Source organism: Phyllobates terribilis, unplaced genomic scaffold, assembly GCF_046119375.1.
Source record: "Phyllobates terribilis strain yellow unplaced genomic scaffold, ASM4611937v1 Scaffold_1__5_contigs__length_1240528914, whole genome shotgun sequence".
Lineage (NCBI taxonomy): Eukaryota > Metazoa > Chordata > Amphibia > Anura > Dendrobatidae > Phyllobates > Phyllobates terribilis.
Window position 1 is genome coordinate 6458985 of NW_027362761.1, and position 14068 is coordinate 6473052.

Genomic DNA, 14068 nt, shown 5'->3' on the forward strand with positions numbered 1-14068 from the left:
GGGGGGGTAAGGAGAGGAGGGGAATGAGGAGAGTAGAGGGATGAAGAGAGTAGGGTGATGAGAAGAAGAGAGGGATAAGAAAAAGAAGGATGAGAATAAGAGGTGGATGAGGAAAGGAGGGGATTGAGGAGAGGAGGGAAATACACTGACTGCTGAGCCGTGTATCTAATCCTGGGTGATACTGACTGCTGAGCCGTGTATCTAATCCTGTGTGATACTGTCTGCTGAGCCGTGTATCTAATCCTGTGTGATACTGTCTGCTGAGCAGTGTATCTAATCCTGTGTGATACTGTCTGCTGAGCCGTGTATCTAATCCTGTGTGATACTGACTGCTGAGCCGTGTATCTAATCCTGTGTAACACTGTCTGCTGAGCCGTGTATCTAATCCTGTGTGATACTGACTGCTGAGCCGTGAATCTAATCTTGTGTGATACCATCTGCTGAGCTGTGTATCTAATCCTGCGATACCGTCTGCTGAGCCGTGTATCTAATCCTGGGTGATACCTTCTGCTGAGCCGTGTATCTAATCCTGGGTGATACCTTCTGCTGAGCCGTGTATCTAATCCTGGAGAGGAGGGGGATGAGGAGAAAAGGGGATAAGGAAAAGAAGAGGGGGATGAGGAGAGGAAGGAGATTAAGAGAGGAGGGGCATGAGAAGATGAGGGTATGAGGCGAAGAAGGGACAATGAGAAGAGGGAGATGAGGAGAGCAGAAGATGAGGATGAAGAGAATGGGGGGGGGTAAGGAGAGGAGGGGAATGAGGAGAGTAGAGGGATGAAGAGAGTAGGGTGATGAGAAGAAGAGAGGGATAAGAAAAAGAAGGGGATGAGAATAAGAGGTGGATGAGGAAAGGAGGGGATTGAGGAGAGGAGGGAAATACACTGACTGCTGAGCCGTGTATCTAATCCTTTGTGATACTGACTGCTGAGCCGTGTATCTAATCCTGTGTGATACTAACTGCTGAGCCGTGTATCTAATCCTGTGTGATACTGACTGCTGAGCCGTGTATCTAATCCTGGGTACTACTGACTGCTGAGCCGTGTATCTAATCCTGTGTGATACTGACTTCTGAGCCGTGTATCTAATCCTGGGTGATACCGTCTGCTGAGCCGTGTATCTAATCCTTTGTGATACTGACTGCTGAGCCGTGTATCTAATCCTGTGTGATACTAACTGCTGAGCCGTGTATCTAATCCTGGGTGATACTGACTGCTAAACCATGTATCTAATCCTGTGTGATACTGACTGCTGAGCCGTGTATCTAATCCTGGGTGATACTGACTGCTGAGCCGTGTATCTAATCCTGGGTGATACTGACTGCTGAGCCGTGTATCTAATCCTGGGTGATACTGACTGCTGAGCCGTGTATCTAATCCTGTGTGATACTGTCTGCTGAGCCGTGTATCTAATCCTGTGTGATACTGACTGCTGAGCCGTGTATCTAATCATGTGTGACACTGTCTGCTGAGCCGTGTATCTAATCCTGTGTGATACTGACTGCGGAGCCGTGAATCTAATCTTGTGTGATACCATCTGCTGAGCTGTGTATCTAATCCTGCGATACCGTCTGCTGAGCCGTGTATCTAATCCTGGGTGATACCTTCTGCTGAACCGTGTATCTAATCCTGGGTGATACTGTCTGCTGAGCCGTGTATCTAATCCTGGGTGAAACTGTCTGCTGAGCCGTGTATCTAATCATGTGTGATACTGTCTGCTGAGCCGTGTATCTAATCCTGGAGAGGAGGGGGATCAAGAGAGTTGGGGATGAGGAGAGTGGATGAGGAGAAGAGGGGATGAGGAGAAGAGGGGGATGAGAAGAAGAGGGGACAATGAGAAGAGGGGGATGAGGAAAGCAGAAGATGAGGATGAAGAGAGTAAGGGTATGAGGAGAAAAGGGGATAAGGAAAAGAAGAGGGGGATGAGGAGAGGAAGGAGATTAAGAGAGGAGGGGCATGAGAAGATGAGGGGATGAGGCGAAGAAGGGACAATGAGAAGAGGGAGATGAGGAGAGCAGAAGATGAGGATGAAGAGAATGGGGGGGGGTAAGGAGAGGAGGGGAATGAGGAGAGTAGAGGGATGAAGAGAGTAGGGTGATGAGAAGAAGAGAGGGATAAGAAAAAGAAGGGGATGAGAATAAGAGGTGGATGAGGAAAGGAGGGGATTGAGGAGAGGAGGGAAATACACTGACTGCTGAGCCGTGTATCTAATCCTTTGTGATACTGACTGCTGAGCCGTGTATCTAATCCTGTGTGATACTAACTGCTGAGCCGTGTATCTAATCCTGTGTGATACTGACTGCTGAGCCGTGTATCTAATCCTGGGTACTACTGACTGCTGAGCCGTGTATCTAATCCTGTGTGATACTGACTTCTGAGCCGTGTATCTAATCCTGGGTGATACCGTCTGCTGAGCCGTGTATCTAATCCTTTGTGATACTGACTGCTGAGCCGTGTATCTAATCCTGTGTGATACTAACTGCTGAGCCGTGTATCTAATCCTGGGTGATACTGACTGCTAAACCATGTATCTAATCCTGTGTGATACTGACTGCTGAGCCGTGTATCTAATCCTGGGTGATACTGACTGCTGAGCCGTGTATCTAATCCTGGGTGATACTGACTGCTGAGCCGTGTATCTAATCCTGTGTGATACTGTCTGCTGAGCCGTGTATCTAATCCTGTGTGATACTGTCTGCTGAGCCGTGTATCTAATCCTGTGTGATACTGTCTGCTGAGCCGTGTATCTAATCCTGTGTGATACTGACTGCTGAGCCGTGTATCTAATCCTGTGTGACACTGTCTGCTGAGCCGTGTATCTAATCCTGTGTGATACTGACTGCGGAGCCGTGAATCTAATCTTGTGTGATACCATCTGCTGAGCTGTGTATCTAATCCTGCGATACCGTCTGCTGAGCCGTGTATCTAATCCTGGGTGATACCTTCTGCTGAGCCGTGTATCTAATCCTGGGTGATACTGTCTGCTGAGCCGTGTATCTAATCCTGGGTGAAACTGTCTGCTGAGCCGTGTATCTAATCCTGTGTGATACTGTCTGCTGAGCCGTGTATCTAATCCTGGAGAGGAGGGGGATCAAGAGAGTTGGGGATGAGGAAAGTGGATGAGGAGAAGAGGGGGATGAGAAGAAGAGGGGACTATGAGAAGAGGGGGATGAGGAAAGCAGGAGATAAGGAGGATGAAGAGAGTAAGGGTATGAGGAGAAAAGGGGATAAGGAAAAGAAGAGGGGGATGAGGAGAGGAAGGAGATTAAGAGAGAAGGGGCATGAGAAGAGGAGGGGATGAGTCGAAGAAGGGACAATGAGAAGAGGGAGATGAGGAGAGCAGAAGATGAGGATGAAGAGAATAGGGGGGGTAAGGAGAGGAGGGGAATGAGGAGAGTAGAGGGATGAAGAGAGTAGGGTGAGGAGAAGAAGAGAGGGATAAGAAAAAGAAGGGGATGAGAATAAGAGGTGGATGAGGAAAGGAGGGGATTGAGGAGAGGAGGGAAATCAGGAGAGTAGGGGAATGAGAAGAAGAGGAGAATGAGATGAGGGGATGAGGAGACGCGAGGGATAAGAAGAGGAGGGGGATGAGGTAGATGAGAAAAGGAAGGGAATGAGGAGAGGTGAAGGATAAGAAGAAGAGGGGATGAGGAAAGGAGGGGAGTAGGGGGATGAGGGGAACGAGAAGAGGAGAAAGAGGAGAGGGATGAGAGAAAGAGGTGGATGAGGAGAGGAGGGGATGAGAAGAGGTAGATGAGGAGATGAAAAGGATGAGGAGAGGAGGGAGATGAAGAGAGTTGGGGGATGAGGAGATGGGAAGGATTAGGAGAGGAGGGGGATGACGAGAAGAGGGAAATGAGAGTTGGGGATGAGGGGAAGAATGGGATGAGGAGTTGAAGAAGATGAAACGAGGAGGGGGATGAGAAGAGGAGGGGAATGAGAAAATGAGGGGAACAAGGAGAAGAGGGAGATGCTGAAGAGAGTAGAGGGATGAGGAGAAGAAGGGGATCAAGAGAGTTGGGGATGAGGAGAAGAGGGGGATGAGGAGAGGAGCGGATGAGAAGAGGGGATAAGGAGAAGAGGGGGATGAGGAGGAGGGGAATGAGGAGAGGAGGGAGTTGAGAGGAGAAGAGTGAGAAGAAGAGAATAAGGAGAGCGATGAGAGGAGGGTGATTAAAAGAAGAGGGGGATGAGAAAAAGAAGAGAAGGGGATGAAGAGAGTTGGGGATGAGGAGATGGGAAGGATTAGAAGGGGGATGAGAAAGAGGGGGATAAAGAGAGTTGGGGGATGAGAAGAAGAGGAAGATGAGAGTTGGGGGACGAGGTGAGGAGAGGGGGAATGAGGAGAGAAGGAAAGAGGAGAGGAGGGAGACAAGTAGAGGTGGAGGATGATTAGAGAAGGGATATGAGAAGAGGGGAAAGAGGAGAGGAGTGGGATGAGGAGAGTAGGGGATGAGGAGATGGGAAGGATGAGGAGAGGAGGGAGACAAGTAGAGGTGGAGGATGATTAGAGAAAAGGCCAGCCACTCCGTTCACGGTCTATGGTATTTATGACAATATCCCAGACCTGTCGGCGGCCCGGTCCTGTGCCCTCATCAGTCTGACTTGTGCATTATCTATGACAGAACATTCATCTGGTGGCCAAGTGGCTGAGCACGCTGGAGAAGAAGCTTGAACATCACAGTGAAGGAAGCCACCCAAATTTCCGCGTGTTCATCAGCGCTGAGCCCGCCGGGTCCCCCGAGGGTTACATCATTCCTCAGGGCATCCTCGAAAACTCCATCAAAATCACCAACGAGCCTCCGACTGGCATGCACGCCAACCTGCACAAAGCTCTGGATAACTTTAACCAGGTAACGTCATAACCTCAGAGAGTCCATCTATCAGAGAGGACCAAAAATATGTTCGAGGGGTAAGACGGTGACATCCCATGTTCTTCTCTGCTCTCACATACAGGACACTCTGGAGATGTGTGCTCGCGAAACAGAGTTCAAGAGCATCCTGTTCGCTCTGTGTTACTTCTACGCCGTGGTGGCCGAGAGGAGAAAGTTCGGACCCCAGGGGTGGAACCGCTCCTATCCCTTTAACACCGGAGACCTCACAATTTCAATCAACGTGCTGTACAACTATCTGGAAGCCAATGCCAAGGTAAGAGCCGGGGCTCCACATGGGAAAGCTAAAGGTGATGACACGTCACTGGCAACGTCCGGACCGGCCTATAGATGGCGTCTCGCCACGCTGATTTCATACTTTCAGGCCTTCAGCAAAATAAAATCTCGTTGCTAAATGTAAAGTGACAGCGAGGCAGGTGCACGGAGGACGGGTCGGACTACTGGCCTTATTGGCGGTAGAATAATGTTTTATTCAAGACCCATAATATGTGAATGAGCAGAAGAAGCAACCCCCCTCCCATCACCGCGTGATTTAAAAGGTTAATTCCACCTTTAAACATTACATTAGCTATGGCAGAAGTCCATAAGTGTTATGGCATCTTCTGCCAGGCCGCAGTGTGAGTGGCGTGTAGCTCCCTGACTTTTTATTTGAGCCTCCTCCGCCCGTAGTCTGTCCAGCATCCTTTACGCCCCATTTACTTTGTGTTTCAGGTCCCCTATGACGACCTGCGTTATCTGTTTGGTGAGATCATGTACGGAGGTCACATCACGGATAACTGGGACCGGCGGCTGTGCAGGACGTATCTGGAGGAGTTCATAAAGCCAGAAATGATGGAAGGCGAGCTGTTTCTGGCTCCGGGGTTCCCACTCCCCGGAAACATGGATTACAACGGTTACCACAAGGTATTATGGAGACGGGTGGTGAGAGTAACTGACACCAGTTGTCACTCAGCACGGTTGTCATTACCAGGAACAAAAAAAAGGCCATCGATAACGATTCATGAAATGGGGTCCGCACTGAGTTTGTGGCAGACGATGTCCTCAATCTCTGCCATTACAGCGCTCTCCTGCTTCTCTTCCCAGTATATCGATGACGTCCTTCCAGCCGAGTCTCCGTACCTGTACGGCTTGCACCCCAACGCAGAGATCGGCTTCCTGACTCAGACGTCCTAGAAGTTGTTCCGCACCGTCCTGGAGATGCAGCCCCGGGACAGCAGCATGGGCGAGGGTGGCGGTGTCACCCGAGAGGAGAAGGTAAGAATATTGCACATAGGACCGGATGAAGAAGCCAGTCAACAGATTCTGAGGCCCAGACCAAAAATGGCCTCATCTGACACATTTAATATTAGGCCATGACTCACGGAGGGGTAATGATCGAGGCCTGACTCTGCGCACTCCAGTCAGAGCAGTAGTGTTCATACCAAGAGGCGGTGACTGAGTTGCGAGCGTCTCATGTCAGAGATCTGAGCGACCCTGAATCTGTCTTATCCCGGCACACACAATACCGCAGAGCGTATGAGCCATGAAAAGGGTCCCAGTATCCTTCACTACCGCCCTGACTCATTGTTCCAGACCTGGAGCAGTGTGACATGCGGTGCTAATGATCACGTCCTCTCCACTGTGTAGGATCTGTGCTTGGTCAGCTGCTGTAGAGGTGATATGGTAAACTCACACTGCGCTTGTCTGTATTAGTGGATGGCGGATTGATATCCGTAAGCTTAGAAGCCACCAGTGGAAATCTCAGAACATTATTATAAAGGGAGGAGAATATCCTCCCAATGGTGGACGCTTGGAGCCAGTCCGGATATTGAGCCTCTCCGCAGCTAATGTGGGCAGTAATAGGGCGGTGGCACTGGACCAGTCGCCTATCCGTTCCTCCTGGGACCCACAAACTACAGCGTGAACCTTGTGTGTGCTTCCTCAGCAGGGGAAGGCCACGCTGGACGAGATCCTGGAGAAACTCCCTGAAGAGTTTAATATCACAGAACTGATGGCGAAGGTGGAGGAGAGGACGCCGTACATAGTGGTCGCCTTCCAGGAGTGCGAGAGAATGAACATGCTGACTAGAGAGATCAGACGCTCCCTGAAGGAGCTAAATTTAGGGCTGAAGGTAAAAGGCTGGAGCTGCCGCACCGTACGCCAAAATACAACCAAAATGTTACTGCAAATTGTTAAGTTTACATTGTGTAAGAATTAGAGGCTTGTAGCAAACCTGCCCGTCACTCTCGTTCTATTTGTCCTCCAGGGTGAACTCTCCATGACCAGCGACATGGAGAATCTACAGAACGCCATCTTCCTGGACATGGTGCCCGATTCATGGACCAAGAGAGCCTACCCATCCATGGCAGGTCTTGCAGGCTGGTTCGTCGACCTTCTCAGCCGTATCAAGGAGTTAGAGACCTGGACGGGAGACTTGGCTCTGCCCTCCGCCGTCTGGCTGGCCGGGTTCTTTAACCCCCAGTCCTTCCTTACAGCCATTATGCAGTCTATGACCAGGAAGAACGAATGGCCGCTCGATAAGATAACGCTGCAGTGCGATGTGACCAAGAACAGAGAGGACTTCAGCAGTCCTCCACGAGAGGGAGCCTACGTCCACGGACTGTTCATGGAGGGGGCACGCTGGGACACACAGGTAATGCTGCGTCTCATCAAGTCAACAGCACAAAATATATACTTGGCCGGCGCTCCAGTCACATTCAAAGCAGCAATTATTTGGCTTCTACTCTCAGCAGCCCCAAATGGTTACTCAGGATCCCATAAAGCGCTACGGGTGCACGTGCCCTACAGTGAAGGGAGAAAACTGGAAGCCAGAAGAAGTGTGAATGTAGCTTTAGACATGACTGGAGTTCATGGACTTTACATGTCGTGCTGAGGTTGCATTTTTACAGTTATTTCCACAGAATTACCATGAAACTGTGATTGTTAGCAAAGGAATTGTCACGCCCGGTGTGGGGGAAGACTTAGTGCAACACAGAGGGGAAAGGGGGGGGGACATCCTAGTCTGGTCTAGTGTCACCCTGTCTCAACTACCGACCCTATATAGCCTCGCCCTACTCTCCCTGGTGTAAGGCCACGGCTAGGGATGGAAAAAGATGAGCACTAGTCAACCTCCACTAAACTGTATAGACAAGGGTGGACAAAACAGGGGAAATGGCTTAGCTTTAGCTGAACTCCAAGTGTGCACACGGCCTCAAGCTCCAGAGAGGATGAAGTAATGCTCCTGCTAAGCCTCACAAGCAGAAATGGATATAGCCGGCTACTCCCTCTTAGAAACACCAGGTATATATACACCCAGGCCAGAGAGCTAATTACCAGAGGGAGGTAGCCGCTCGGTCCTAAAGACAGCCTCTTATCTCATTATCTAAGAAGCTGTCTACAATGCCAAAAGTAGAGATCTCCCACTGCAGGGCGACTCATCACCTCTGACACACCAGTGACAGTACCCCCCCCCCTCTTCCTGAGAGTCCGGAGGCTACTCATAAAGAGGTGTGGAATGAGTGAACCAATCTGGGAGCGTTCACCTCTGACGCTGAAACCCACATCCTTTCCTCTGGACCATAGCCTTGACTCGGCCACGGCGACTCGGTCAGGGTCATCATAGATGAGGGCCAGAGCTCCGAAAAACCCCTCCACAGATTGGAGACAGAGTCCTGCGGTTACGAAAACGCCCATGACTTGACTGAGGATCTCCCTGCAGTAGAGAGATCACAATGCCAACCCGTTGCTCCTCATTACCGGAGAAGTAAGGACGAAGGTTAACATACAATTTGCATACCTCCTTAAATACAAAAAAAACGGTCTGTCACCTATGACACACCCGGGACAGGAATGCAATATAACTGCACCATGTGAACATACCCTAAGACATGAGAAGAACCTTAATGGAACCCAACTAATGGGTTAAACACAAAGACAGGCCACAACGTTCACCTCCCAGTTTCATCCGAAAACCATAAAATACAGTAAATAAGGTATTAGGGAGTGTTGCTTCTAATGTAGAGGACCTCCTTAATACTGTGCTGTATGGAGGCAGCAGAGGACACCACAGTATGGCGCCATCGGGTCTCCCCGGGTGCCGCCGTACAAGCTCCGCGCCAGCAGGTCGCCTAAGGGCGATTTCAGAAAGTTTTCTCTAAAAGCGACGACCTTAAAACAACTTTAAAACTCTTCTGGGGAATCGTTGGTCTGACATCAGAGACGGGAGAGGGAGAAGCAGCGGCCGTGCCCTCCTGCCTTCCCCTTTCTTCTGCTGTCGCCAAAGATCTTCAAGAAACTTCATTACAATTTTGAAAGACTGATCAAAGTGGGTCCGTCTGGCACATTATCTGCCGATTAGCGGTGCCGCCCGCCACCGGCTTTTTAGATCGAGTAGCTAGTCTTTGAACGTGGGTGAGAGCGCAGAGCCCGTGCGCCAATTACCAGAAGACAGTCTACAAGGTCAACGGAGATTCAGCATAAAGACAATGGAAGCGGCGACTTCTCCTCCGTACGAGAACAAGGCCTCGATGTCATTCGAGAAGAAGATGAAGCGCAAAATGCAAAAAGACATAATCCGGCTTTGATTTATATGGATTAAAAAAGCAGCTTGAATACCAGAGAAAATGTAAATGTGCGCTTAATTATCAGCGAGTGATCCCTAAACAACACAGCGGACGGATCAATGGAAGGTGCAGCCGTTCTCCATATGCATCAAGTTCTGGAGAAATCTGCTGTGTAATGAAGAGAAGATGGGGAATGGACGGGCTGACTGCCAACAGGCTGCTTTACTGGGACAAGCTGGTAACTAGTGATTAACTGCTTACTAACTGCAGCAATTACCACTAGGGGGAGCTCCCTGTATACAGAGATACATAAGATCCTGTCTGCGGCCACCACTAGGGGGAGCTCCCTGTATACAGAGATACATGATAAGATCCTGTCTGCAGCCACCACTAGGGGGAGCTCCCTGTATAAAGAGATACATAAGATTCTGTCTGCAGCCACCACTAGGGGGAGCTCTCTGTATACAGAGATAGAATCTTATCATGTGTCTGCAGCCACCACTAGGGGGAGCTCCCAGTATACAGAGATACATGATAAGATCCTGTCTGCAGCCACCACTAGGGGGAGCTCTCTGTATACAGAGATACATAAGATTCTGTCTGCAGCCACCACTAGGGGGAGCTCCCAGTATACAGAGATACATAAGATTCTGTCAGCAGCCACCACTAGAGGGAGATCCCTGTATACAGAGATATATGATAAGATTCTGACTGTGGCCACCACTAGGGGGAGCTCCCTGTATACACAGATACATGATAAGATTCTGTCTGCGGCCACCACTAGGGGGAGCTCCCTGTATACAGAGATACATAAGATTCTGTCTGCAGCCACCACTAGGGGGAGCTCCCTGTATACAGAGATACATAAGATTCTGTCTGCAGCCACCACTAGGGGGAGCTCCCTGTATACAGAGATACATAAGATCCTGTCTGCGGCCACCACTAGGGGGAGCTCTCTGTATACAGAGATACATGATAAGATTCTGTCTGCAGCCACCACTAGGGGGAGCTCCCAGTATACAGAGATACATAAGATTCTGTCTGCAGCCACCACTAGGAGGAGCTCTCTGTATACAGAGATACATGATAAGATTCTGTCTGCAGCCTCCACTAGAGGGAGATCCCTGTATACAGATATATAAGATTCTGACTGCGGCCACCACTAGGGGGAGCTCCCTGTATACACAGATACATAAGATTCTGTCTGCAGCCACCACTAGGGGGAGCTCCCTGTATACAGAGATACATAAGATTCTGTCTGCAGCCACCACTAGGGGGAGCTCCCTGTATACAGAGATACATAAGATCCTGTCTGCGGCCACCACTAGGGGGGGCTCCCTGTATACAGACACATAAGATTCTGTCTGCAGCCACCACTAGGGGGAGCTCCCTGTATACAGAGATACATGATAACATCCTGTCTGCAGCCACCACTAGGGGGAGCGCCCTGTATACAGAGATACATGATAAGATCCTGTCTGCAGCCACCACTAGGAGGAGCTCCCTGTATACAGAGATGCATGATAATATCCTGTCTGCAGTCACCACTAGGGGGAGCACCCTGTATACAGAGATAAATGATAAGATCCTGTCTGCAGCCACCACTAGGGGGAGGTCTCTGTATACAGAGATACATGATAAGATCCTGTCTGCGGCCACCACTAGGAGGAGCTCCCTGTATACAGGGATACATGATAAGATCCTGTCTGCGGCCACCACTAGGGGGAGCTCCCTGTATACAGAGATACATAAGATCCTGTCTGCAGCCACCACTAGGGGGAGCTCCCTGTATACAGAGATACAAGTACTTCTATACCCTCTCCAGCAGCAAATTGGTAGAAATTGTTTGAGAGAGACTATTAGGAACTTGTTCATTTTCTTTCTAAATGCAAAAATTAAGCAATAAAAATTCAGAAGGTGAAGAACCGGTGCCCAGGACTCCGATGTGGATGGACTGAGCCTTACTTACTGTACATAAAAGCTCATAATATCGCATTCGTCTTACAATCCGCGGACGGAGGGTGATCCGCGGGCAAATCCAGACAATTCACTGCTCCGACTATTTATAACAATCTGACAGATTTCCCAAGAAGAAATAAAACCCGACTATTTAAAGATCCATCGGCTGGTAACACATTAACGAAGTGCACCCGGCGGCGTCTGAACACCATCATTTATCATTACAATATCTGTTGTGCTTAAGAGCCAGAAATCGGCGTCTCCGCACATCCGTCTCGGCCTTATCACATCATTTATCTCGGAGTGGGACCCGCTTCTTTTGGGTGTCGGAGCTGAATATATAAAGTCGCGTTCTCTGGATATTGTTTCCATGGTGATTTATAAATCAGATGTGATTTTTTTTTTTCCTCCTCTTCCTTAAAAAGAATGATAAATCTTTATCTGCATTTTATTCGCTACTTAATGAAAAAGCGATCTAATAAAAACTGAAATAGTCCACCCCTAGAAGGGTCACAGCTCATTTCTCTGCCTTTCTGCAGACTTGTTCCCTTGAATGGTCCTGAGCTGCAGTACCACACACAGCCACACAGGCGGATGGCGCTGTTTTTTCCGTAAAGCAGCAGCTTAGTTTTAACAGGATACTTCCAGTGCACCATTAATACACTCATACAATTTGTGCCATCTTCCCCCCTTACAGACCAGCATCATCACAAACGCGCGGCTAAAAGACTTGACTCCAGCGATGCCGGTCATCTTCATCAAGGCAATCCCTGTGGATAAACAGGACACCCGCAACGTCTACGCCTGTCCTGTGTACAAGACGCGGCAGAGAGGACCTACATACGTGTGGACATTCAACCTCAAGACCAAGGAGAACCCCTCGAAATGGGTCCTGGCCGGGGTGGCGCTGCTGTTGCAGATTTAGATGCCTTTCTGGTTAATTGGTTCTCACGTGGACTGAACTGTTTTCTGTTGCACGAAGAGGATTCTGCACCTTGTGAAAAATAGAAAATCCAGTATTAAGAGTAATATATAATCGGAGGAGCCGCGCGTCCTCAGAAGTTACCTGTAAATCTGTTCTAATAAAGCATTTGCTTCTCTTACATTTGTAAGAACCATCAGTGGGGACGGTCATCGCTTCTGCAGACATTACGTCTTTATCCAGGACTTAGATGTACCTCCATTTACTGAGCGAAAGCAAGTCCAAAAGGGCAGAGGTTTGATCTCTTTTCTGGTAAAGGGAACTCCGTGTCCGAACGTGCAGACTGCGCTCTCCATTTGTCTCAAGAGTCAAATTTGTGGTGCATTGAAGGTTCAGTTCACATTTTTTTTTACAGAGATCCATGCTGAACGCTCTGACCTAGCAATTTACTATTTGCTCAAAAATACCATACATGTCTTATGCAGAATCCAGGGCAAAAATTCAGTTTGGCGCCATCCCTCCCCCATATAAACAGCTTAAGCGCTTTGAGTAGTCATGTAACCGCTCATAAGTGATTTGCACACTTACAATCACATGCAGTGAAATACTTCAGCCCCAGCTTCATTAAAGAGAAACTACTTGGCATAACCAGAAGTATGAAAATCACATAGGAGTGGTCACGTACTGATAACTGGAACCGAATCCTGACAATGAGGATATTACAAGCCGTTAGGATTTGGCTAATTTTATAATGAATACTCCTAAAAAATTGAGATGTAGTAATCTTTAACTTGTCAGACAGCACCATACTTTTATCAAAAATGGCTATGTATCATGTTATCGAACAAGATATGAATTGCTACTTGTGCACAGAATCAGAAGCAATACTAGCACAGAAATACAGCACCAGAACCACCGTCAGTACATGAATACTTCACTAAAACCAATAGTACATGAATACAGAACCACCGACAGTACAAAAACAGCAACAATATCGTAACACCAACAGTACAGAAATTCAGCATCATAACCACTATCAGTACATGATTACATCATGAGAACCAGCATCAGTACAGAAATACATCACCAAAACCACTGCTGTGCCCCTGCACAAAATATGACCACAAACTACCTCTTCGGGTACATGGCCTCCACACAGTCCTTTCCATATTGGATTCCCTCTTCACGCGGTCTCACATTGCGCCCCTTATTCACAAATCTCCCCTCAGTATACTGTCCGCTCCATATGGTGTCCTCACACTATCCAGTTTCTATATTGTATTCTCAAAATCTTTTCAACCCCATACTGTCCCATAGTCTCATACTAATTCCCCTCACATTTCTCCCCCTTACTGTTCCCTTAACACTTTCTCCCCCTACTGTCAGCACACTATTCCCTCATACTGATCCGAATAACTCCTCCCCATACTGTCACCATAAACTTTTCTCCCATCCATACGGTCAACTCACGCTTTTCACCATTCAGCCTGTCCCTGCCTATAATGCCCCTCACATTTTTCAATCCCAGCGCTGTCCCCTCACACTTTTCAATCCCCATACTGGCCCCACACACATCCCCAACCCATATTGTCTGCTTACACTATTCCCCCCATATTGTTCCCTCACGCCTGAAGGACCGTACAATTGAATGAAGGGAGCCAGCCTTATGTGGCCCAATTTATTCGTTTTTTTTAACCAGCTTTTGATTTGCACCAAATTCTTCTTTACATTTTATGTTTGTTTTAAGTTTGCCAATGC

The 14068-nt window shown here is 48.6% G+C and overlaps 1 pseudogene; it reads left to right on the forward strand.

The window, feature by feature from the left end:
- LOC141173713 (dynein axonemal heavy chain 9-like) overlaps positions 1-12369 on the forward strand; it is a 54319-nt pseudogene extending 41950 nt beyond the window's left edge.
- The last annotated feature ends 1699 nt before the right edge of the window (positions 12370-14068 follow it).